Here is a 27,230-nt window from a genome sequence, read left to right on the forward strand (position 1 = left end):
AAACTTGGCGCTGCTTATATGTGCAAAAGGAAATAGACCAATCCATCTCTTTATGCATATGCTTATGCACCTATGCAAGTTTGTCTGGGTTGATCTTAAAAAAGCAGCGCCAAGTTTTTTACAAGAAAAATTTATTTATTTTATTTTAATTAAATATTTTTATTTTATAATGTTATCTCTTTAATTCTTTATGATTAAAATAATTCTTTGTAATATTATAATTTTATCAAGGAGAATTAAAACTACTACCACTTGGGTTGATAGAAAGACTCTCAGGAATACAAAGATACATACCACTTGGGCTGAGTTAGGTAACACAATTTTGTTTTATTTTTTAAAAGTAGTTGCACAACAATTATTTTTCAAAGTATATATATTCTCTTTGCAATTAGCGCAATTTAAAGATTTCACATCTTTTTTTGAAATACGTATCACTTAGGTTGAATTAGGTAACGCAATTTTGTGAATTATTTTGTTAGGAAGAAATAAAGCTACTACCATTTAAGATTTTTAGATTTACAACATACATTGCGCGTGTACTTGGCGCCTTTTTTTTTACCTTTTTTTGAAAAATAGCATAACACATGCCAGAAACGAGTTAATCAAAATGTCTTGTTGATAATTTACTTAAGTTTATTTCTACTTATAAAATACAGTTTGGAAAAAATCAAAATATTACATCAGAAAAATAAAAAATGCAAACTTACCTCATAGTTTCAATGCTGTTCAATTAAATCGGCTGTCATTACATATAGCGCCACTCAGTCATGACATCTTATAAATTAACTTAGTGTTACCGACCTAACTTACACGAAAACAAATATACCTGCACTGCGTACTTTTACCCACCACGCACTTTTACCCCACTCTATTCTACTATTTTTAATTATACTATTTAACTATACCTTGATAAAATATATGTTTTTTAAACTTCTTTCGCGCGAGCAAAAAATTCGGAACCGGGATATCTTGAGAGCAAATAATTCGAAGAACACTTGTACGTAAAATTCACTAAAAAAAATAATATAGGCAATCAAGATCCAGTCTTGACCGATTACGGTGTTTCCCTTGTTACACTGAGAGAAAAGTATTTGGTATATAATTGCAATTGGTATTTGCGACTATAATTGCATAGTAAAATAATTATGGGTGAGATATTGTTTTAGTTACAATATTATTGCTATAAATTAGTAAAAATAATCTTATATGTACCTATAGATTTTTCGATTATAGTCATTTTCAACATATTTATAGTACGACTTACTATACATAAATCACTGGTAATAGTGTATAAAACCATATTATGGTTGAATGAATGCATGTTAAAACTATGACAACAATAATGTAGTATGAGTCAGCTATAATTTGCGTTGTTAAAATAACTATAAAAATGTAGTTGGCATCAAAAATAACTAAAAATTATAGTGAAATTGTAGTAACTGCAACTATTTTTTTTCTCTCAGTGTAATTTGATTGTATCATGTACGGTCGTATTTTCACTTATTTATTGCGTAAAGTTAATATACAAAATTTTTATAAAATGATGTTATATTAATAATAACTCTTTGTTAAAATTTTTTTTATTACCTTTTATATTTTCATTTTGTACGTGTTATTAGTTACTTTTCCTGATTTTTTTTCTCTTTAACCATTTTTATGTTTATAAACTATGTTTATTAACGTAAAAAAAGAAAATTATTTTAATTTGCATTGACCTTTTTTATTTATACTTACTCACATTGATTTTAAATTAAAGAGCTATAAATTTTACTGTTATCTTGTGTTTATAAAGTTTTTTTTGTTTACAAATCTCAAATGATATATTAGTTACCACAAGAAAAGAAGGCAGTGTTATTAAAATGAAAAAATGTTTCATTATTTACTGATATTTCAGGAGGTGATATAACAACTGATGTACATTACGTCTATATACACTGTTTTAACAACATAACATGTACAAGAGAGAGAGAGAGAGAGATGTAACAAGTAAACATGATATAAATTCTCAACCAACCTGTATCAAACTATCAATAATATGATTTTTCGACTGTAAGCGAAAATGTATCTTCCATTTGCATTGTATTGAAACTACAACGTAGTGCGAACTAACCATCCAACTAATGCTTTTCCGGGATAACAGCGGTCACGGTTTTTGGACGGTTATCAGAGGTGATCAACAAGTGGTTCATGATTTTGTCAGTGGCCACCGATGGCGTGCGGTTGACCGCGAAAACTGCCTTTTCGGTCTTGCCTATATTACAGCAAATCCTATTGTAATCTCGTCTGACTATACTAACTGATTCAAGTATCATGGAATAACTGGAAGCTTTACGCTTCTCGTACTCGTCCGTTTGCAATATATATAAAATTGCACGCAGAATATAATAGATGATTGAATTGTAATTTTTTTGTACATTATAGTTAAAAATAGTTACTGAATACATTAAAAACTATATTATACCAACAAAATATTATCATAATGAGAATTTAATGCCTTTGTGTGAAAATAGCATGCCCCGCGGCTTCGCTCGCGACCTCATATGCATGGTTCATGCATGGCTCTTACGCGTAGTGTTGTGTGATAATAGTCTGATTCGTGTTGCGCCGAGTTAGATTAGAAATTAGTAATGGCAACAGTTGACAAGGATGACAAGTGCGTAGATCGCAAGGATGACAGGAACGTAGAACTCAATCAGGGATGTCTAGCGCGGAGAACACAAGAACGTAGAACGCAAGGATGAATGGCGCGCAGATCATGGATGTCTAGCGCGCAGAACACAGGAACGTAGAACGCAAGGATGAATGGCGCGCAGATCAGGGATGTCTAGCGCGCAGAACACAGGAACGTAGAACGCAAGGATGAATGGCGCGCAGATCAGGGATGTCTAGCGCGCAGAACACAGGAACGTAGAACGCAAGGATGAATGGCGCGCAGATCAAGGATGTCTAGCGTGCAGTTGATCTCGTTGAGCTGAGCGGTTATCAAGAGAATAGCGGTAATCTCAGAAGCGGTGTATCTCAAGGAATTAGCGGTAATCTCGCAACATCGTGTTGCCACGCATTGCATCAACATCGTGTTGATCACAAAGCCACGCGGTAATCTCGCAACATCGTGTTGCCACGCATTGCATCAACTTCGTGTTGATCGCAAAGCCCTCGCGGTAATCTCGCAACATCGTGTTGCCACGCATTGCATCAACTTCGTGTTGATCGCAAAGCTCTCGCGGTAATCTCGCAACATCGTGTTGCCACGCATTGCATCAATTTCGTGTTGATCGCAAAGCCCTCGCGGTAATCTCGCAACATCGTGTTGCCCGTCATCGCATCATCGCAAAGCTCCTTCGTAATCTCGCAACAACGCATCGCATCAACTTCGTGTTGATCCGTCAAACGTGTTAATCTGCGGATATCTCGTTCGTAGCGAATCTCCGATCTTCTCACAACCTTCTCGTCAGCATACGCAAGGAATCTCGGTGCGAGAGTAGAAGGAATAAAATTATCGTTAGAAGTGATCAAATGATAATGCAGTAAAACAGATTCAGCAATCGCGAACAACGCTCAAATTACCATGTAACATTCGCAAGAGATAATAAACTCACGTTCATTCGCATAGTATTTTAGTGAACTTCACGCAATGGAAAATACCGAAGTCGCCCGCATAGAAAACAATGTCGAAAAGAAACAACGCACGTACACAAAGGGAACATACCGGGTCACTCGTACACGAATTTGAACATTACAACGCGGATATCGTAACGAGAGATAAAATAATGTCGAACATATCACCCAGACGCGTAAACGAAGAAATATCGAAAATAACCGCACAGGCACTGCTCGTAATACCGCGAATAATAATTCGAAAAATGAACAATGACACAACCGGCTACGGATACGCGCAATGAGAAGAAACTGAGATCGTACGCGCGGATATTTAGCACCACGTCGACCACGTAGCCGCGCGATAAATAATTGCGGGACCGCCGCATAAGCGTCACTCGAATCTCCACAGCAATCGGTTCGAGCAAATCAAACCTGAGGCTCCTCTCGAGGTCGGAAGCAACGACGCTAGAACTCTCGGGCGTCTCGATGTCACATCAGTTGGGAGTGATTAGGCAGAATGGAAAAGTCGGGGCATCAGAGCGTCCCGTCCGGCTTCGTCGATCCCCGCCACGGCTCCGTCGAAACTCCGTCCTCCGCTCGATGATTCCAAAAGCGTCTCCTCGCTCCGGGATGCGAACAGCACAATTAACGTCACGCGCACTCAATCAGTATTACCTCACTCTTTTTTTCGATGTTGATTCCAAAGAAACTCGCGAGAACGAAATTGATCAGACAACTCAAGAAGAAAATGACGAATAACAACGGTTGCTAGGGCCGGTGCTTGACCGTTGCCGCGCTCGCTGACCGTCGCGCTCTCCTCGATCGCGCTCGCGACGTCCGAGCCGGCGCCACGGCGCCCATTTCAAATCGTTGCTGGCGATGATTTCGAAACACGTAAGCTTTTGCTATTTTTTAATTTTCAATATTACAAACTTATATTTTGAAAATAAAGCATTTTTGCATATAATATGCCGTACCTCAATTTGTATCAATACCGCCGGCATTAGCATTTCCCGAGCATCAATTATTTCCCGAAAAATTGAAAAAATTTCGGATACCGGTTCCAAAAAAGATCGGTAACGAAAAACTATGCACTCTATAACACTCCCCGGAAAATTCTACCCCTATTTTATATACTTTTGGTAAAAATTCGATCAAATGGTATTTGAAAAATTTCTGATACCGGCTTCCAAAAAGATCGATAACGAAGAATTATACACTTTGCAGCACTCACCGAAAAATTCTACCCCTGTTTCATATACAATTCTTTGAGATTCGGTCAATATTTCCCGAAAAATTAAAAAAACCGTTTTCCAGAAAATTGGTAACGAAAAACTATACACCCTATAGCACTCCCCGGGAAATTCTATCCCTATTTCATATACGTTTGGTAAAAATTCGGACCATTGGTTTCCGAGATCATAGCGGACAAAAAAAAAGGTTACAAACTCTGTCTCTTTATAATAATAGTATAGATAATAGATTACAGATTATATATAGATAAATCGTATTTTATGCTCGATATAATGCATATAACACATAGTTTGTTTGAACATGATCTTGCATTTTATTGTATTGTCAATTTTTGAGTAGTATATATGTGCGTTAAAAATATGTCACATTGTCTCTCGATTATTACGGCACATTAACAGCATACCCTCTTCTCATCTGTGAGGTTCTCTAACTAAGAAACGATCAAAGTGGCGAGCCCAGCCAACAGCCGGTTGTTAAGTCTGCTTCCCAGCTGCTGTCCAACCGCTAACCTCTTTCCAGTTCATTTAAAATCCTCTTTGCCTTGAATATCTGTTTCGTTCCATCCTTATTTAATATCGTCCTTTCTTCTCCCGACCAGTTGGATGCCGGAAAACACATTATCGAAATCGCGTTTAAACATCAATCGTTAACCAAATGAAAGATTAGAGATGCTATCAGAAATGATCAAACATACATTATCTTTTAAGAACAGTATTTAAAAAATCGATCAAAAATGAATAATTTTGTACATATATGTATCAAGAGACACGTTTCGTGATAAGTATATACAAAGATCTTGTGCAACACCTTGTGCAAGAGACGTACGCTACAGAACGCATCTTTCATCGGAGTGACGGGCATAATTTAGCAATAATTACTTATATTTTCTTAACTGAAATCATTTGATCAAAATGCACACAATTGTAGGAATAACAGGCTAACAATTATAGGAATATTTTTGGGTGCATTTATATGGTGACAACAATTGATGTATTTGCCACAGAAATTATTAATATTTGTATTTATTTTTCTATTCGATCTATATCATTTAAATATATCGTCATTATTTTCTTGAGATAGCATAGGATATCAAATACGACTTTAACGGCCACCAACACCGCTGCAGCCGATGCTGACGAAGTGCGAATGAAATATAAGAACGCGATAGTGAGCAAGCGAAAGAGAGAGTGAACAGCGTATAAGTGATGCCACAGGCTAGAGGTTTATATGAGCGTCACGTGCGCTGCAAGGAGAAATGAGAACGCGGTAGTGTGCGAACGAAAAAGAAAAATGTACCATGCACTATATACATTTGTACGTATAGCTATTTGTATAATAAATACAAGCAAAATTAGCGATTTATTGTTTGCAAATTTGCTAATGTGCTTGGCACATAAAGATTACATATTAGCGGTTTATCTAAAATCACTAGATAAATAAATTAACAATTATTAAAAATATTTTTTTCTAAGAGATCTTTGTTCCTTTTAGGCAAAAAGTTTTTTCGATGCTTTGCAATAGGCATGACCATTTTAAGAATATTTATAAAATAAAAGTAATAAAAAAATATTTTACAAGAATATAATTTGTGACTTATTTGATTGTGTGTTACCTAAATTACATTAAAAAACGCGATTAAAGTGATAAATTTAAATATTCAAACATTATGTAAAGATGTATGTTAGATATGTAAAAGAGTGTGTTTGTACATATATGCATACATATATATGTATACATATGTATATGGATGTATATATATGTGTGTATGCAGGCGTTTTTCGTGTTTGTATTCGCACATGTGCGTGCACATAAACATATGTATGTCGTGTATATGTGTTTATGAGAATGTGTATGTGTATGTGTATATGTGCGACGTGTAGTCAGAAAACAGGTGTGTGGAATATATATCAGTATCGGGCAAAGTCTAATTTTATTTATTTTAAAAATAAAAACTTTATAAATTTTATTTCCAACGAGATTAACTTGCTTGCTGCAAAAAAATAGTTATTTTTTTAATTTAATCTTTTGCACTTCAAATTATCTCTCACGAAGCGAGAATTAAGTATATTGTCTTCAATTTACTTTAGTGGACAAACCCAATATGTATGCAATTAATTTCTATTATTTAAGGAAATTTATACAGATTTCAAAAATATAGTTTGTTTTTTTGTGCATTATTTTAAATTTGCAAACAACTATGCGACAAAGCATTATGTCGAATTCATCTTGATATACAAATAGTTATCATTGTATACTTGATGTCTTATGTGATTTTACTTCTTCTTCATGCCATTAAATTATTAAGTTTTCATTCTTTTTGAAATGTGTTGTTAGGCAAAGAAATATTTTTAAGCAGCAAAAGATTTTTATTACGAAAAGAATATATAATTGGCATTTTTTTTTACATTATTGATTTGCTATTCTAGAATAGCTCTTTCTTTTCCATATTCTAAAACTCTTTAGTTTTCTTTAGTTTTCTTTAGTTTTATTCTCTTTTCTTGTATTAATCTGCTTCACCCAGTTGATTTTCTCTTTTTTCTCCGCCAGTAATTGCGCCAAACCTGTATTGCTTCTTATTTCCTTGATACAAAAAGAAATAAGAAATTCCGCTTGTTGCTAGATGTTCTAAATTGTTAACCTCGTTTTAACATAGTCTACACACACAGATATTCTTCTCTTTTCCTCATTAAAACTTACTACTAATTTTTTCATTCCCATATCTAAATCTTGTGATAGAGTTTTCTGATAATCATTCTGTCTTTATTTTCTATTCAGGAATTCTTATTGTGTATAGCTCTCCGAATTTTTTTCCATATCTAGATTTCTTTATCCCATTGAACTATACACTTGCTTTTAAATATTCATATCTCTTTCAATTAACTCTTACCCATGATCAATCCCTTCCTCTCTTAATCTCTTCACCTCTACCTAGACATTCTATTTCTACGCGCACACGCGGAAATTGAATTCTTTTTCTATTAATCCAAAATTGTTCCTATTTTTTTCCTATTTTTTAAAATATTTGTCAAGTATTTTATTAGTCAAATTCTCTCTAATCTTTTATACTTATATTCTAAAACTTCTTCTAATCCAATTCTAATGATTTAATAGTTATTCCGATATCCTTTACCACCTTACATTTCTTTCCACCCTATACATAAAATACTTTTTACTACGTGATCGTATCATCCATACTCGCCTCTTAAAATCTCCTACAAATTCTCTCTTTGTCCTATTCTTCAAACTCGGTTTATAGCACTTATGGTCTTCTTAACCATTTCTTTTATACGCTTATCTGTCTCGTTGTTTCTTCGTAAAGTAGGAGATATTAAATATAAATCTCTCATTTTAATATATCAAGATTACATGTTATTTGTGGTTGCTAAACGCGCACTCTTCCCAATGTCTCACCGCGCATATTGCAATGCTGGGCTGTTTCTTCCTCACAATACGTTAATTACATTTACCACTAAATCATGCGAATACACACTCATTCGCAGATCATTATTAATTGATTTTTTATTAATTATTGTGAAAATTACGAAATAATAGAGATTTTTTTCTATTCAGTTTAATTTAATCCTGCTCTATTCCTTACAAGAAGTGTTATTATCTATTTATCACACTTTGTACATTACATTATTATATTATATCAGAAAATGTAATTAATGGATTAGTAAATACCTATATTATGTGTTTAAATTTATCTTTACCTTAGTATAATATAATGATATTTACACATATACTAGGATTTATTAAGTTAGTAAAGTCAGATGATTGTAGAAAAAGTCATAGAAAGTCGTTGACCAATCAAAAATTACTAGGCACAGTGAAAGGAATAGTTATACTTAAAGTTATACTAAAGGTTGTATACTATAATTATACTAAAGGAATAGTTAATACTTAATCTATCTATTCTTTACCTCTACCGTGCACAGGTCGATTTTTTTAACATAGTACTAAGCATTCTACTCATTCCAGTAGAGTATAGAGTTCACTGATTGAGCGAAAGTATGAGTTTTTGTATTCAGGTGTCATAGACTCTGCCTGCTTATGCAGTCACGTAATAATGTTTGAATAATTTTTTTAAGGATCATAAAATGCAATTTATTTCATTATATGCCTGTCAGCACGTTCTTCCGTCAATTCTTTGAATCAAATCATTGGTGATCAAATGTAACCTAGATTAGTATTTTGTTTATCATAAACATCTGTTCTTTCTTGTGAATCACATTACCTACTTTGCTACACATTCTATCTATTAATAATAATGTCATACATACCAACAATTTGCTGATAAATTTTAGCAGGAGCTTTTTCTTTCGAACTTAGAAATCGAATAATAGAACACGCTTCACTTGGCAGGATTTCTTCTTCTTCTTTTTCTTCTTTTTCTTTTTCTTCTTCTTGACCCAAGTGGATTTCTGGCTCGTTTGGCAGGATTTGAAATTGATGTATCCATTTTAAATGTACAAAACACATAAAAACGTTCCAGAGAACAAGTGCAAATAAATAATCTAACTAAATAGACGGGAGTATGTTTGATGCGATAATATTAGTAGGGGGAAGAAGAGGAGGTTTGCGGCAATGATTTCCTTTTCTCTTCTATTTCGATTGTATCATTAATTACTGGCTATCCCTCGTATATAAAAAATGTCCCATCTAACTTGAACACCTTAAATATTTGACTTATTTCTAATAATACGAACAAATAAAGGAAAACATTATTTATTTCGTAGACACAAATATTATGATAAACAAACAATTTTTTCAAGGATATTTTTCGAGATTTCAAGGTATTTTGATATTTTTTATATAGAACTGTATATTTTTATTATTAAATTGTAGTAGCTGGTATCAGGATTCAATTCAGTAACCTGTGATATACAGAGTACCTCATAATTCGCGGATCACTTTTTGCGGGCAGATAGAGCACTGAATCAAATAATCCTGTACCATTTTGTAATAATTAATGAAATAATAATTAAGAGAACTTTAAGGAGGTTGAAGCAGTTTGGTCAATTAAAGATTTCCGTTTGTAAAAAATATATGTATATGATAGTATAGGATCTATACCGCATGTGTGGAATAAATTTCATTTTAGATTTATTTACCATCCAGAAGCTGAGATATTAGTTTCCAAAAATGCGTCGTTTTACATAAGATTATATGGAGAAAGCGTTGGCGGCGATGATTGATCCCAATTTTCTTTAATATCTAATAAAGATAAACGCTCAAAAAACGTGCCTACGCGTACGGTAAATTAATGCAAACATTTAGAACGGAAAAAGCACGTATTCACCACCTAATAATAAATATATTACGAGTTAAAGCGATCGAAATTAGACTGAAACAGCAGTTGATAGTTCCTAGAGATATCATTACCACCTTTGACTAGAGAGGATACGGCCTTAGAGGCGTTCAGGCATAATCCCACGGATGGTAGCTTCGCACCACCGGCCGCTCGACCGAGTGCGTGAACCAAATGTCCGAACCTGCGGTTCCTCTCGTACTGAGCAGGATAGATAGATGTGGCAACGCAGTGTTGGCAATGTAACCCTAACCTTACCTAGAATGACAGAAAATTCACGGACATGTTTACGTTTAGCAACTGCCGCTACGTGGCTCAACACAGAGGCGAGCACTGCTACCAACCTCACAAAAGTGCAACGTTGCCAAGTTTCAATCGTATTTAATATAATCAACGAAAAGTTATTAAAAAATCGACAGCTTATATAATTGTCAAGGGAGCTACCAGTAATAATCATTATTTCATTTTATCAATGGCAAAACATATATTCATGCCATTTTTATATTGAAATAATTAGCAATACTACAAGTTTTCAAGTTGGCATTGGCGAAAAAGTGTTTCGTTTTTAGCTAATTAAAATATAAAGATCCATAATATGATACTTTTACTATACGTTTTATACAATAGCAGCGTATGGAAAATAAAATGATAACTAATACAGATTTTTTAATGATCTAATAAAAAACTTTTTTCTAAACCGTCAATTGACTCAACAGGACCGCTTCAACTTCTTTAAACGTCCAAAATTTACGTAAACTCCAAACATGAGTAAATTTTACCTCGCATTGTCATTTGCTCATAACATCCGATGATCAAAATTTAATGTTTTTTTTTTAATTGTGTAGAAAACATTGAGGAAGATAATTCTGTTAATATTTTTTCGATTAAATAAAGTGAAAAAGAGTTATAATAAAAAACGAAACATGTTTCTTTAAAATTCACTTTTCTCTAAAGAAATTATAACTTTTTAGCAATAAGCGATAAACGAATGAGAGAAGAACGAGATTTTAAAGAAAAAGATTTAGTTCTTTGAGAAAATCTAGGAGCAGATTTGTTGAAAAAAAATATTTTTTTACGAAATGAAAATAGGTCTTTTTGAACAAAAGATGAATAGGACTTTATAGATTTATTTAGTGAATAACTCTATTTTACTTTTTCAAAATGTTTTATTATAAGAAGATAAGACATTTTAGTTCAAAATAAAAAGACAAGGTTATATTATATTCCTATCTTATATTAATATTCTATTATACTAGCAGGTTACCCGGGCTTCGCCTCTCTCTCTCTCTCTCTCTCTCTCTCTCTCTCTCTCTCTCTCTCTCCCTCTCTCTCCCTCTCTCTCCCTCCCTCCCTCTCTCTCTCTCTCTCTCCCTCTCCCTCCCTCGCCCTCTTCCTCTCCCTCTTTCTCCCTCCCTCTCCCTCCCTTTCTCCTCCCTCCCTCCCTCCCTCCCTCCTCCCTCCTCCTCCCTCCCCTCCTCTCTCTCTCTCTCTCTCTCTCTCTCTCTCTCTCTCTCTCTCCCTCTCCCTCTCCCCCCCTCTCCCACTCTTTCTCCCTCTCCCTCTCCCTCTCCCTCCTTCCTTCCTCCCTCTCTCTCTCTGGTGAGTACGGTGTGTGCACGTCCGTTGTGTTGCTCCTATCTCAACTGGATATATTTCTGCCGCAAGCTGCCTTCGGGCTCTTTTGTTGCAGGTTTATGCAAGTCTTTTTGTTGCTCGTCACGTGCTGTTATTGGTACGCATCGGGCTTCGCCGAATTCCAGGTATTTTCGCGACGAGTGTTTCTCATTATTGCTATACCATTTCTGAGAATCATTCCACGGAGGATGTTGTCTTCTTCTGCGCATGTGCCTGCCGCTTGATCTGTACTTTCCTGCACTTGCGGTCCTGGAGTGCCGTTCGGTTCAGCGTCGATATCGACGGTTGTCGATCGATAGTATCGTGACTCGATTTGCCTCTACCGGCGCCTATACGGTGCGAGCATATCGTGAGTCCTTGTCAGTTGACTTCTCGCATCGTGTAACTTGGACTGCATCGTGTAGTTTGGACCGAGCATGGAATCGCGCACGTGTGCCAAGTGTGGGAAGTCGATTGTCAACCAGATACTCGAGTGCGGGGTGTGCAGGAGGGTGTTCCATCCCGGCTGCATTAAACCCTATGCAGCCACCAGATATGCAGATAATTGCTGCAAATCTTTATTGGCTTCACTCGACCCCCCCCCTCCTTCACCGGCTATTGATGTGGGTGCGCATGCCTTTGACTTCTTAGGTGGATCATCGTGCGCTCAGGTGCAGGCTCAGTCTCGGGAGTGCGCCTCAATTGAAGTCATGCTCCAGAGACTGTGTGAGCAACTGAAGGACTCGGACACTAAACTCTCTGCCTTTGTTGACGAGCAGCGACGCACAAATAAGGAGATCAACGACAAATTGAACAAACTTAGTCTCATCGCGGACACTGTCGCTCATAACACCCAGCGCATCGACAAGCTTGAGCAAGAAAGCTCTGCTCTGGCGCGAGATGTCCAGGCTTTAAAGGCCGCTCAGCTTGTTCCGCGTGCCCGCGAGGAGATTGGGGGCGACTCGGCTGCTGCGTCGCGCGTCCTTCGAACGTCGGATCTTATTATCTCCGGAATCCCATCGTCTCTCACTGAATCATCTTGTGAGCTTGTCGCGTGTGTTTTTCGTGCGCTGGGAATTCCTCAGCTTACTTCCGACGTTCTTGAGACTCGCGATGTAGCGGCGCGTGTTGCGTCCTCAGATCATGACGCTACATCTGCGTCCGCCCCTGTCGTAGATTGTGCTGGCGTTGGGGGTCGGCGCAGATCGGTCATAGTCGCGCTCAAGTCCCGCGAGATTCGTGACCACATCATTAGGATCATGCGTGGCAAGCGCCGATTGCCTATCAACGACGTTTTCTCGACTAACATTCCTGGCAACGTTTTTGTAAATGAATTGCTCCCGATTCATACTTATAAGTTGCTGCGCCAAGCGCGAGTCAGGGCGAAGCAGCTGTCGTTCGCGCATGTGTGGAGTAGCGACGGGCGTGTTTTTGTCCGCAGGGACCGCAGCCAGCCGCCGATTTCTATCGCCTCTGAGGCCGATCTCGAGAGGCTCCAGTGACTCTCGGCGGCAGCTGTGGGTCCTCCTGCTTCGCGTGGTCGTCTCCGTATCGCGTGCTTCAATGCCTGCTCCCTCCCTGCCCATATCGAGTCAATCCGTGCTCATTTAATGTCTAATTTCTTTCATATTATCTCGATCTCGGAAACCTGGCTCCACTCTCACATTTCTGACGAATTAGTTCGTATCCCAGGTTACTGTCTGTTACGAGTGGACAGGGAGGGCAGGGAGGGAGGGGGCGTTGCTTGCTTTATCCACGACTCATTGCGTGCTCGTGTCCTGGCGTCGTCGCCGTCGTCCTTTTCTAATGAACCCGAATTCCTCGTTCTTGACATTCGAGGCGATGCTTGCGAACCTCTACTCTTCACCTCGATGTATCGCAGACCGAAGGGTAAAAATTTCAGTAGGTTTCTTGATGCTCTAACTTCGCTTATTCATAATTATAAGAATATCATTATCTCGGGCGACCTAAACTGTGATCTCCTCTCCTCATCATATGAACCTAATCACCTCAGAGACATAGTCTCGCAATTGTCGCTCAACATTGTGGAGTCGCATTCGACTTATCATACTCGCTCTTCCGATTCATGGTTGGATGTCTTTATTGTCGATAGCTTGGACAAGGTCTCTTCGTTTCGAAAGTCGGATGCACCCTTTATCAATGGTCACGACCTTATAGAACTCACGTATCTATTCGCCGTCCAGTCTCCCGCGGATCGAACATTGACCCGTCGTAGCTACAAGGAGTTTAACGAACACAGATATGTGGAAACTCTCACTTCCTTGCTGTCTTCATCTTTCGTGGTAGACTTTGGCCTTGAGAGCCTCAGTGAGCCTGACTTGGACAGCATCCTGAGTACTATAACCAAAGATTTCGCTTCTAGTCTCGACATCCATGCGCCCATCCGTACTTTTCGTGTGTATCGTCCTTCGGCACCTTGGCTCACCGAGGCTCTCGTACGTGGTATTCGGCATCGCAACCGTCTATATAATATCGCCCGAAGATCAGGTTCTGTTCTCGATTTTCATATTTATAAGCAGTACAGGAACAGTCTCACGGCAGAAATGAGAAAGGCTAGAGAGCACTTCAACATGACCAGATTAACCGCGATTTCCAATCCATCCAAGCTATGGCGCGAACTCACTAATCTTGGCCTAATCGAATCACCTTTATCCTCACCGCTGAATTACTTCTCACGCGATACTCTCAATGCTCACTACGCATCCATCTCAAACTGCTTTCCTTCCTGTACTCAATCTCAATTTTCTGACATCATTTCATCCATAGAGCCTGACAATCCTACTTTCAGTTTTTCACAAATAACCGCTGATGATCTATGCTCTCTTGTCTCCTCATCTTCTGTCTCTCTTGCTTCAGGTTGCGATCACCTTCCACTGCATGCTATCGCATTGGCACTGCCACACGTGAGTAATTTACTCACTTCATTCTTTAATAGTTGTCTCAGACTTAGTTACTTCCCGTCGTTGTGGAAGCGCGCCATTCTACGCCCACTGTCTAAAATTAAATCTCCTGCCTCTCCTTCCGACACGAGGCCCATAGCCAACCTATGCGAGCTCTCCAAGGTGTTCGAAAAGATTCTACATCGCCAGATTACCGATTTCATTGAATCTCATCATATTCTAGACAGTCGACAATCCGGCTACCGCAAGCGTTTTTCTACTCAGTCTGCCCTTCTGCGATTATTCCACGACATCAAGTATGGCGTTGATGTAGGCGAAGTGTTGATCCTTGTCCTATTTGATTTCAGCAAAGCTTTCGACACTGTCTCCCATCATTTGCTTCTTACCAAACTTAGGAAACTAGGCTTTTCTGATCAAGCTTTGAAACTAATTTTTTCGTACCTCACCGGTCGTCTTCAAGCAGTTGTGGATTTGGAGGGCGTCTTCTCAGAATGGCTATCTGTCACCGCTGGCGTCCCGCAGGGATCTGTCCTTGGACCGCTCCTTTTCTCTCTCTTCATCAATGATATCGGCGCGTTTCTAAGGTTCACAGAACATTTGATATTTGCCGATGATACGCAAATTTATCGCAGGTGCCTCTTAAGTCAATTAAATGCCGGGCTGCAATTTGTGGCGCATGATGTGAATATTGTCTCTGAATTTGCGGCTGCAAATGGACTGACCCTCAATCTCAACAAATCCAAGGTATTAATATTTGGAAGCAAAGGTTATATCAAACAACTCAACCTCAATGACCTTCCTCTTATTTCCGTTGGTGGTATTTCGATTCCCTACGTTACCGAAGCGCGAAATCTGGGCGTCATTATGAGATCTGATCTATCTTGGGATAGCCATGTCTCCCATATCTCCAAAAGAGTCCACTTTACGCTATACAAGCTCAAGTTTCACAAAAACTCCTTATCTCGTCAACTTCGTGAGAAACTTGTGACCTCACTCGTCTGGCCTTTGCTGGATTACTGTTCTCTTGTGTACAATGATGTCACCGACGAGCTTGACACTAGATTGCAAAGGCTTATAAACTGTGCGATTCGCTTCATATTCAATTTAAGACGCGACGAACATATCACGCCTTTTCGTCACCAACTGGGATGGTTGTCCGTAAAGAACAGACGACTCTATTTCTTGGGAATCGAGATGTATAAGATATCCCGCGGCATATCTCCAGGTTACCTTTCCGACATTTTCATCAAACCCGATTCCTTGATCAGACGTTCGTCACGCCTGGTAGTGGAGCACGCATTTCAAATTCCCACCCATAGGACGGAAACATATCATAGATCTTTCCATCTCGCGGGTATCTATTTGTGGAACTCGCTTCCTTCAGAGATTGTGTCCTCATCGACTATCATTGAATTCAAACGAAAGCTCCACAACCACATCTTTTCCCTTGAGTCTGGTTCTGTGCCTGCTTCCATTCTGGGGCAATCAAGCGTTTGAACACGGGTCATATTTAATCTAGTCGCCTTAGTCAGTAATTTAGTTTTAAGCTACTTCATTTTACATTTTGCGTTAATTTTGCCAATATTTGAGCATAATCCTTATCCAATCTAGTTGCCTCACGTGGTTAGTCACTCTAGTTGTCATTTCATTATAATTATTGCGATTTTGTTTCTTTCGTCTGCGAGATTGGTGCACACACTGTCACCACTATCATGTCATTTTCGATATTTTTGTTCACCGTTATTATGTTATTTTTTTGATATTTTTGTTATTGCCATGTACACGGCGGCCTTGTGTTTACTGCCATGTACACGGCGTTCTTTTGTATATTTTTTTAATTGCCTAAAGTCCTGACTATGGCATAAATAAATATCTATCTATCTATCTATCTCTCCCTCTCCCTCTCTCCCTCTCCCCTCTCTCCCTCTCCCTCTCCCTCTCCCTCTTCCTCCCTCCCTCTCTCTCTCTCTCTCTCTCTCTCTCTCTCTCTCTCTCTTCCTCCTTCCCTCTCTCTCTCTCCCTCAATGATAATCTTATTTATATAAAAATCGAATAAGTTGTTTCTCTCGTTTTAACTGCAGGTTATTGCAAGAAAACTCCAATAACTTCTCTATCACTCGCGACAGTCACAAAAGCCACGAATTGAAGTGACTGTTCACATATAATATGTGAAATAAACAACTTATCCTACATAAAAAAATAAATTGTTATCAAAAAATAATACACATCGTGGCAATTAAACCCATCCTCGAAAAATTAATAAAATTTTTGAAAGATCGGTAACGAAAAACTAATACAGTTTATAACACTTCCCGAGAAATTCTACCTCTGTTTTATATACAATTCTTTAAGATTCGATCAATTATTTCCCGAAAAATTCAAAAAATTTCTGATAACAATTTCCAAAAAGATCGGTAACGAAAAATTATACACTTTATATCACAAAATTCAATTCTTTGAAATTCGGGCAATTAATTCCCGAAAAATTGGAAAAATTTTGGTACCAGTTTCTAAAAAGATCGAAAACGAAAAATTATACACTTTATATCACTCCCCGGAAAATTCTATCCCTGTTTCATATATAATTCTTTGAGATTCGGTCAATTATTTCGCGTAAGAATTAAAAAAATTAGAAAAACCGGTTTCCAGAAGATCGGTAACAAAAAACTATACACTCTATAGCATTCCCCGAAAAATTCTGCCCCTATTTTATATGGTTTTAATACAAATCCGGTCCAATAGTTTTTAAGTTAAAAACGTTCAAACATACACCACTTGTAAGAATTAAAAAAATTAAAAAAATGGGTTTCCAGAAAATAGATAACGAAAAACTATACACTCTATAGCACTCGCTGGAAATTTCTACCTATTTTATATGGTTCTAATATAAATTCGGTCCAATAGTTTTTTAGTTAATAACGTTTTTTTTTTTTTTTTTTCTAATTCTTACGGGTGTGGTGTATGTTTGAACGTTTTTAACTTAAAAACTATTGGACCGAATTTGTATTAAAACCATATAAAATAGGGGTAGAATTTTCCGGGAGTGCTATAGAGTGTATAGTTTTTCGTTATCTATTTTCTGAAAACCGATTTTTTAAATTTTTTTAGCCGTAAGAATTAGAGAAATTAAAAAAATCGGTTTCCAGAAAATCGGTAACGAAAAACTACACACTCTATAGTACTCCCCGGAAAATTCTAGCCCTATTTCATGTACTTGTGGTAAAAATTCGGTCCAATAGTTTTCAAGTTATTAACGTTCAAACATACACCACCCGTAAGGATTTTATATAATAGTATAGACTAGTATAGATATAGATATAGATTAATAATAGATTATATTAATATTATATTATATTAATGTTATATTATATTAATATTATATTATATTAATATTATATTATATTAATATTATATTAGATTATATTGTATTAGATTATATTATATAACAATCATATTATATATCAGCAGAACAGTTACGTTTTTGGACAAACCTTTAATCTACAACCAAGTTTTAAATTTAAGAAAAATGGAAAAGAGATCATTTATTATATATGAGGTAAAATTAAAAGTAAACTTTTGAACGAAAACTTTAAACATGGGTAAAATTTACCCAAATAAAATTTTGCAGTTTTCCTTGTCGAGAACGCTTAGGTGACAAAGCAGCTGAGTCATGTCTTTCAATACAGAAACTAATAAACTATAATAAGCCTAGTGTAGTGTTGCTAATCTTTCATATTTTAAGAACGATAACGTTTTAAAAGTTGGTCTGGGTAAATTTTACCCATGTTAAAGGTTGCATGGTTAATAAAAGTCTGCGAATCAGTTTGCATCTGCACGATTCGACGAGAAGAGACAGTTCAACGTCATGTGGCAATTGCAATTGGTACACACGCGACGAAGCATGGGAGAAGCATGCGTCTAGAAATTACAAATCAAGAGACACGGTATAGTGTCTACGCGCAGCAAGACACAAACCATGTATCTATACACCAAACCATCGAGTTGAGAGACGCTTCCCAGACAGCACCATGTCCAAAATCGGGACATAAGACTTTCACTTTTTCGGCACTATGCAGCACTAGTAAGTAAAGTTTCATTGCTGCATTGAAAGAAATTGTTGACAATATCGTCAACGTCCCTATAAAACCGTATCTGTATGCACGTATATAAGACTGACAATGAGAGGCAATATTTCCGACGAATCGCTTGCGTGTTATTATCAACCCAGCAGGTAAATCAGGCCAGGAGGAAGATTATTTTATATTTCTTTCTATCACTAGATGACTCACAATCAGACTATGTAGCGTTTCATAGAAAAAGAAAAACTATTCGAGCCAAAGTAAGGAAGAGCGAGAGCGAGAAAGCGTGAACGAAGCGCGAAGGAGTGAAAGTGAGGGAACGTGTGCGAGGGAGTGAGAGCGAGAGAACGTAAGCGAGAGAAAAGAAGAATTTTGAAAAAAGAATGAAATTATTTCCCGTAATTTTATGGATGGAAAACTTAGGATTATTATGATCACAAGGGATGAGTAATAACGTAGTCTTAAAACAAAATATTGCATTTTTAAATCCACCAAGATAATAGAAGATATTTAAATTTAAATTTAAATTTAAGTGGATATACCTAATATTTAATTAAAATAAAAAAATATTTAATACAAAAAACTTGGCACTGCTAGACGAACTGTAAGTATAGTCGAAATAAATAAATAAATATGATAAGCGTATACGATACGTGTCATGTGTCATGTTTAGATCTAAATTAAAAATGTTATTTGTTTTCATTATCTTATTATATTCCGAGTTCTAGCAGCGCCAAGTTTTTTGCATTAAATATTTTTATTTCAATTTTCAACACTATTTTTTAAAAACATAATTTTTAAAGTTATGGGATGTTGAACACTTAAACCCAAATTAAATTTTTGTGTAAAAACGCATAAAATTTTGACTTTTCTGTTTTCTTCAAACATACATAATTTTTCATGTTCTAGATCATTTGAAGATCATGTTGTCATAGTTCTTTGAATTGTCATAGGTCTCCAAAATATCTAAAAAAATGATCTTAAAAAAAATTTTTCTGTCATCATAATTGCCCTCTCGAACGGTGCAACTTTTTTCTTAGATTCTTTTGTATCATCAAAAATAAGTTCTCGTTTCACAAAAAATAAGTGAGATACTGCAGATGCTCGAGTTAAGTGGACCACGTAGTATAATGATTCCTTGTGTGTAAGGAATGTTATGCAATATTTGTTCGACAAATTTTTCTCCTGTTCTTGGAAGAAAAATTGCCGATTGAAAATATTAAAGGTGATTATTATTTTATTTGATGCATTAATTTTTATTAAAAAATTATATGTTGTATTACATTGCAGATTTAAATAACTTTTTATATAGGATGAAGAAAGAGTATCGAACCTGTAAAATATCTTGAAAACAAGGCATTAAAAAAATGTTATATACAAAAGTTATAGAGTTCAATAAATTCATTAAACAACGATACCCATTTGACCGCAGTTACGAAGAAGATCTCAAGGTCAACTTTAAAATTTTTAATGAAAACTTCCATTTTTTAGCCGATTTTTTTGAGATTTCGAAAATTTTTCAAAATACTACAATAAAACTCTGGCATTTAAGTCCAAGCTGGATAGTCTTGGTAGACTAATATTATTTCTGTGTATTTCCAAGTACATTTCCGACAAACAATCAGCGCGTAGTAGATTGGAAATTCGTGTGCTTGAAAATACACAGAACTATTATTAGGCTATCAAGATCCAGCTCGGTCCGTAAATGGTATTTTTTTTTAAACTGATTGTATAACATGTCAATCTTGTTTCTCTTAATAAAGCAATAAAACTCCTTTTGGATTAAGAATTTATTACTTTCGGAGATTTACCTTTTTTGTGTGTATGTATGTTATTTCCAATACAATTGAAGAAACAATAATTACCCGCGTTCAGGACTATTCCTGAGTGCGGAGAGTTAAGTTAGGGCTGCGAAGGGTTTACACTTTAGAGCACTGGCTTCGGCGGTCATGCCCGTACTGCTATCTCCACTTCTCTTGTTTCGTAGCTCCGAGCCAATACCGTTCCTGAGTTCGAGCATCTTACGTCTTCGCGTAGAGGCTTGTCACAAGTCAGAAATAATTTTCGCTTACTAAATACCTAACAGTTACAAATTTGACTTACTTCTCGTACGTTTGTATAAGATTTAAATAATGGCTAAGTTGTTGAAAAGAGAACAGAACATTTATCTGTTGGTGGCAGGATGTGTTGATGGGAATAAACAGAGGTCATATTAAGAGGTCATATTAAGATATGTGATCTCTTTAATGCAATTTTTAATGCGCAAAATCCAATTTTAAAATCCACAGTTATAAGAACAATTCAGCGTTGCAAGAAAGATTTTGGCCAGAAAATGGAATTTTGTGAACTAATTTAGGCTCGCGGAATGTATCTAACTTCGCAAATAACATTGTCTTTTCCGATGAAGCTGCTTTTGAACTTCATGGAAATGTCAATCGTCACAATTTGTGATATTAGAGCTCCGAAAATCCACATTGAATGAAAGATAACAAATCTCAGTATCCTGAAAAAGTCAATGTCTAGACAAGGATAATCGAAGATTATTTAATATTTTTCCACCATAAAAATCTCAATTCCGAGAAGTACGAAGCTATATGCTGGTTTGAACAAATTATTCCTGCTATTAAGGAATTAAGAGTACGAATTAAGGTTGTTGTTATGGATAAAACCTTCCCGAACAGGTGGATTGGGAAACGAGAAACAATTGAATGGCTTCCAGGATCTCCCGACACCACTTGACTTTTTTTTATGAGGCTTCTTAAAAGATCGAGTTCGTAAAACAACACCCGTAAACGTCGAAGAATTGAAACAAAGAATAACTGACGAAATGAGTTTAATAGCCATCAACATGTTAAGAAATGTCAGAGATTTTTTTCAAAGCTCGCACACTGTCAAGCGGTGAAAGGAAGGCAATTCGAACATCTGCTATAATTATTATCATCGCGCGCAAACGCGCACACGCACGAACACAGTGCACACACAGCAACACACACACAAAAGAGATGTGAATCCGACCTGCAATCTCCGCGTGGTACATAGTACATACACCTGGGGCAATGTTAGTGCCAGCAATATACTTGAACTTTGTCAACCCATATTTCGGAAAGTATTTAACCAAAAAGAATTTTGTTATAGTATTTTAAAAAAATCTCGAGGTCAACTACAAATATATTGTTACACCCATGCTGTGCGCCCGTGCCGTGCGCTCATGCAAGTCGTAGAGAAGTCCGGTAGTAGAGAAGTCGCGAATCGTCCTTAGCGACGGTTGTTTATAGACAACGATATTCCAGATTCTGGGGCCCTATTCTTGAATCGTTTTCATGAAACTCGCATGCGAAATTCAATGCTTTTCAAATAGAAAGTCGCATACGAAAATCATTAGGGCAGGCTCGAGAATACGGTCCCTGCTCCGGGATTCTGTCTCGTTCGGACGTGTCTGCTCGAGTCTCTTATTGTATTGAGCTAACAAATAAACAAGTTCCTTTTTCATAAACCGAGTTATCTCTTCCTGTGTGAATGCCGGAATACGCGTCGCGCGTGAGTGACTGTGCGAGAAAGTGCGCCGGACGCGCAACGAGCGTAACAACATATATTAAATAAAAATTGGGAGTTTTCATAAAAAATTTTAAAGTTGACCTTGAGATCTTCTTTATAACTACGCTCAAGGTTAATTGGGTATCGCCGTTTGTTGAAACCGTACAACTTTTGTATGTAACCTTTTTTTCTCAAATATCTTGTTTTCGGGTCCGATACCTTTGCTCATTCTGTATAATTAATGTACAGTATACTGGGTGTCTTACTAGAAATAGAACACTTAATTAGCTACTTACTTTTACAATATTAATAATATAAAAAAAATATTTCAGTCGTAATTTGAATGGCTTTGAAGAACGAATATAATGTAGGGAAATTTTTTTTCCAAGATTATTTTTCTTGAAGATTTTTAAGGTTAACATTATTTTTTTAAATTTAAATAGAAGTACATAATTTTTTTCTCTTACATGTAGCTGACCTTAGTTTCTGAGATATTCAATTGTCTCATTCAAATAAAGCATTTCTTTCCCTTTGAGTCTTTCTACTTCTATCTGTTATAACTCCTATGTTCCTTCTTTTTTTCTTTCCTTTCTCTCTTTGCTTACCTTTCTCCTTTTTTCTTCTTTTCTACAATAAAATATTTATTTTTTATAATCTTACTTTAATATTTTTTATGCATAATATATTATATAAATCAAATGCTACAAAGACAACGTATATTTGTTTGTTTTTTAATATGCAAAATGCGATTAGATATGTCTTTTCATTTTTTGCAATAATATTCGATAAAGATACATGAATTTGCGACGAATTTATTGATTTAATTATAAGCATTAAGTCTAACAATAAGTTATGAAACGACTTACAATTAGTAAATATACAAAGATAATAGGTATTGAATTGTTAATCGGAACATGGAATATTTGAGATATGTTTGTAGAGGTTTAAAAACATAGCCGGCGTAAATATATAGGAAATAGTAATGTACCTACATATCATGACCATAATGAAAGGGTACCCCACAGTAAGATAGGCAAAATGCCACTGCCAATGAAACGGAAAAATGACTTTGGATCTGCATAAGTACACTAAAAAAAGAATTTTCTACGATTTTTCCGACTATCCATCCCCCCTCCTTTTCCTAGTGGCACCAAAAAACCGCTTTTTTCAAAAATTATTTTTTTCTCCGGTTCCTTCACGTTAAAAATTTTGAAAAAATTTGAGAATATAGCTTATAAAAAGTACTTAGCACACAATTTATTTTTAGCTTTAGACGCGTTGAATATCTAACCTAAAAAAATTAAATAAATATTTGAATCAATTTTTTTCTAATTTCTTTGATAGTTGCAGGTCTAATTACTCTAGAAAATTGTATATTTTAGTGTTCTACATGTATTAGAATTTTTTCAGATTTTTGGAATGGTGGGCCGTACTCAAAAATGCGAAAAACCCTATTTTTAGCCACTTTTGGGCCTTTTATGGTCCTCAAATGATTGATAGTGCCTTAACTGACTCTAAAATAAATATAATATATTACTTTTGGATATATGTTGTCAATATTTGATACATTCCGATACGTCTCATATGTTTTTGAGCATGAAATCAGTCATAACTCAACGAGAAAACCCTAATTTTTGTATAAAAGTGCCTATTTTTCGTCGATTTCTGGATTTTTGGTTGTTTTATCTAAGTTGCATATGATTGGTAAATGTGAATATAAATATAATAAAAAATTGTACTTCTTATACATATATTTCAAAGAAATCGTTCATTTATTCAAATATATACATTTTCATGAAAAAAAAATTAATTTTTATGATTCCATGATCGTCTTTTTAATCCGATAATTCCTTCGCGTAAACGGGATTTTGTAGTAACTTACGATAATTTACTCCGCGTAAACGAGTGATATATCGTAAGTTACTACAGAAGTAACGCTCGCGTAAACGTAGTAAATGTTGTAAGTATCTCAGCTGGTCGAATAATCCTTGACAAGTATCTTGCATGAGACAGGTAAAAAACTGGCGGCTATATGCGAGCAACACCCTATAATTCTGTTACCATTAGCGCAGTTACAGCAATAAACGTCTGACACCGTTGAGTGCCACACTATCAGGTTGATATTGTAAATAAGACAAATAAGACAAATAAGACAAATCTTATTTACAATATCAACCTGATAGTGTGAAACTCAACGGTGTCAGACGTTATTGCTGTAACTGCGCTAATGGTAACAGAACAATAGGGTGTTGCTTGTATATAGCCGCCATAGTTTTTTACCTGTCTCATGCAAGATACTTGTCAAGGATTATTCGACCAGCTGAGATACTTACAACATTGTTTGACTTCGAAGAAGTAACACCAGTAATTGAGGAAGATAGTGACGAGAAAGATTAAAAAGACGATCATGGAATCATAAAAATTAATTTTTTTTTTATGAAAATGTATATATTTGAATAAATAAACGATTTCTTTGAAATATATGTATAAGAGGTACAATTTTTTATTATATTTATATTCACATTTACCAATCATATGCAAAAAACTTAGATAAAATAACCAAAAATCCAGAAATCGACGAAAAATAAGCACTTATACAAAAATTAGGGTTTTCTCGTTGAGTTATGGCTGATTTCATGCTCAAAAACATATGAGACGTATCGGAATGTATCAAATATTGACAACATATATCCAAAAGTAATATATTATGTTTATTTTAGAGTCAGTTAAGGCACTATCAATCATTTGAGGACCATAAAAGTCCCAAAAGTGGCTAAAAATAGGGTTTTCGCATTTTTGAGTACGGCCCACCATTCCGAAAAATCTGAAAAAATTCTAATACATGTAGAACACTAAAATATACAATTTTCTAGAGTAATTAGACCTGCAACTATCAAAGAAATTAGAAAAAAATTGATGCAAATATTTATTTAATTTTTTTAGGTTAGATATTCAACGCGCCTAAAGCTAAAAAAAATTGTGTGCTAAGTACTTTTTATAAGCTATATTCTCAAATTTTTTCAAAATTTTTAACATGAAGGAACCGGAGAAAAAATAATTTTTGAAAAAAGCGGTTTTTTGGTGCCACTAGGAAAAGGAGGGGGGATGGATAGTCGGAAAAATCGTAGAAAATTCTTTTTTTAGTGTAGTTATGCAGATCCAAAGTCATTTTTCCGTTTCATTGACAGTGGCATTTTGCCTATCTTACCGTAGGGTACCCTTTGAATTATTCCTTGAAATACTTTATATTCATAGGTCGTGTATTGTTCTTTTTCTATCTTAGTATATCATTATATTATTTATGTTGAGTAAATTACTTATAGAATTTTCTAGTCAAAAAACGCAACTCGTGGTTGAATATTCTCGTTTAATCTATGGATATCGAACAATAGCGTAATATCTCGCGCTAATTACACTCGTAGCGCAAGACCATCCATGTATTTATACGCGAGCTAATTGTGATTATCGGGGTCTCCGAAAACGACTGGATCGAGCGAATTCTTATTAGGCTTAATCGATAGCTTGAGTTTGATTTATCACGAAAGCTATATCATTGTTTTTTTGTTTTTGCTCTACGACTCTACGAGCTTTATAAATAAAGCTGTCATAATGTAAATAAAGTTATTATAATGTCATTGTTGTCGCCTTTCTATCCTTCTCTAATACATATCTAAACATAAGTTTGTCCTTTTCTGAGAAATTCTATACGGTTACAATTTTTCAAGTTTTTAACACGTGTGGCGACGTAACATCAACATCAGCGTTATACGTAAAATCTTCTGATGAGTCTGACTTTGACAAGTTCTTGACAAATGTCTTTTGAATACTAAAGATTAATATTGGAAGAAACGTTGTATATACAGCGTTATATGATACGTGTAGTATATTTTTAATATCGTCTTTATTAAAGATATAATAAATAATGTATATTATTTTACATATATTACATATGTATATGTAATATATTTTACATATATTATTATACATATTTATTATTATTAAATTGTCAGCGCGAGATGTTTCTGTCAAAAATTCTTGTATTTAATTGTATTTATATTGTATTGTTTAAAAAAAATCTATTCCGTAAAAATCTTGCGTAAAGCTGATTTTTTGCTGATTCAATAAAAATAATCTATACTGTAAACAAATCCTGCGAGTAGTTTTTGTAATTTTCAAAGAAATTACTAAATCATCAATGACAGATCTTTAAAAAGTGTAAAGGTCAACACTATACTGAAAGAAAAGTTATATAGCAATATATTCCTGCAAACAATGATCTTGTCGATTGTAAAGAAGAGATCTAATATATTCTGTATACACTTATATATATTATAATATATTGTATCTATTGTATAAATAATTCTGTATACACTTCTTATTATTTTTTAAATAAAAATTGAATTCATAATGCATCATTAAGTCTTATATAAGTATTCAAAAGCAGTGACCCAGAAGCACTAAAGATGTTTCTATAAAAGTTAATAAGAGCACTTTTTGTAAAAAACTTTTTACAGAAAATTGTTAATAAATGACATACATATAAAATATTGCGAAATAAAGAACCAGATAAAATAATTAATAATAATTAATAATTAGATAATAATTAGCAACAAATATTTAATTATTAATTATATTTTTTAATTTATGAAATATAATTGTTCTTTTGGTAACAAGAATTTCTGGTAGACTATACTGATGATTTTTTCAGAATTAATAAGTGCTACTTTGAGGATAATTTATGTATAAAAGATATTTAACGTGTGCTAAAAAAACTGTGACATCTATTATTAAAAATTACCTTCTCCAAAAACGCCAAATCTACGCACTTGTAAGAAAATTGTTTGGTGAAACAATGTTAGTAATCGAAATAACAATGTTAGTAATTGAAATAAGCGAGAATCATAGAAAATAATGTTA

The 27,230-nt window shown here is 35.3% G+C and overlaps 1 protein-coding gene and 1 long non-coding RNA gene across 4 annotated transcripts in view; one reads left to right on the forward strand and one right to left on the reverse strand.

Moving 5' to 3' along the window:
- The window catches only part of LOC139822657 (TOX high mobility group box family member 4-B), a 209,346-nt gene that overhangs the window by 19,362 nt on the left and 162,754 nt on the right, over positions 1-27,230 (forward strand). The gene's annotated exons all lie outside the window — the stretch shown is intronic.
- LOC139822659 (uncharacterized) overlaps positions 16,697-27,230 on the reverse strand; it is a 32,174-nt gene continuing 21,640 nt past the window's right edge. The window contains exon 4 of the long non-coding RNA XR_011734571.1: positions 16,697-22,940. This is a non-coding gene — a long non-coding RNA (uncharacterized lncRNA). The remainder of the gene's footprint in view (positions 22,941-27,230) is intronic.

This window comes from Temnothorax longispinosus, chromosome 12, assembly GCF_030848805.1.
Source record: "Temnothorax longispinosus isolate EJ_2023e chromosome 12, Tlon_JGU_v1, whole genome shotgun sequence".
Lineage (NCBI taxonomy): Eukaryota > Metazoa > Arthropoda > Insecta > Hymenoptera > Formicidae > Temnothorax > Temnothorax longispinosus.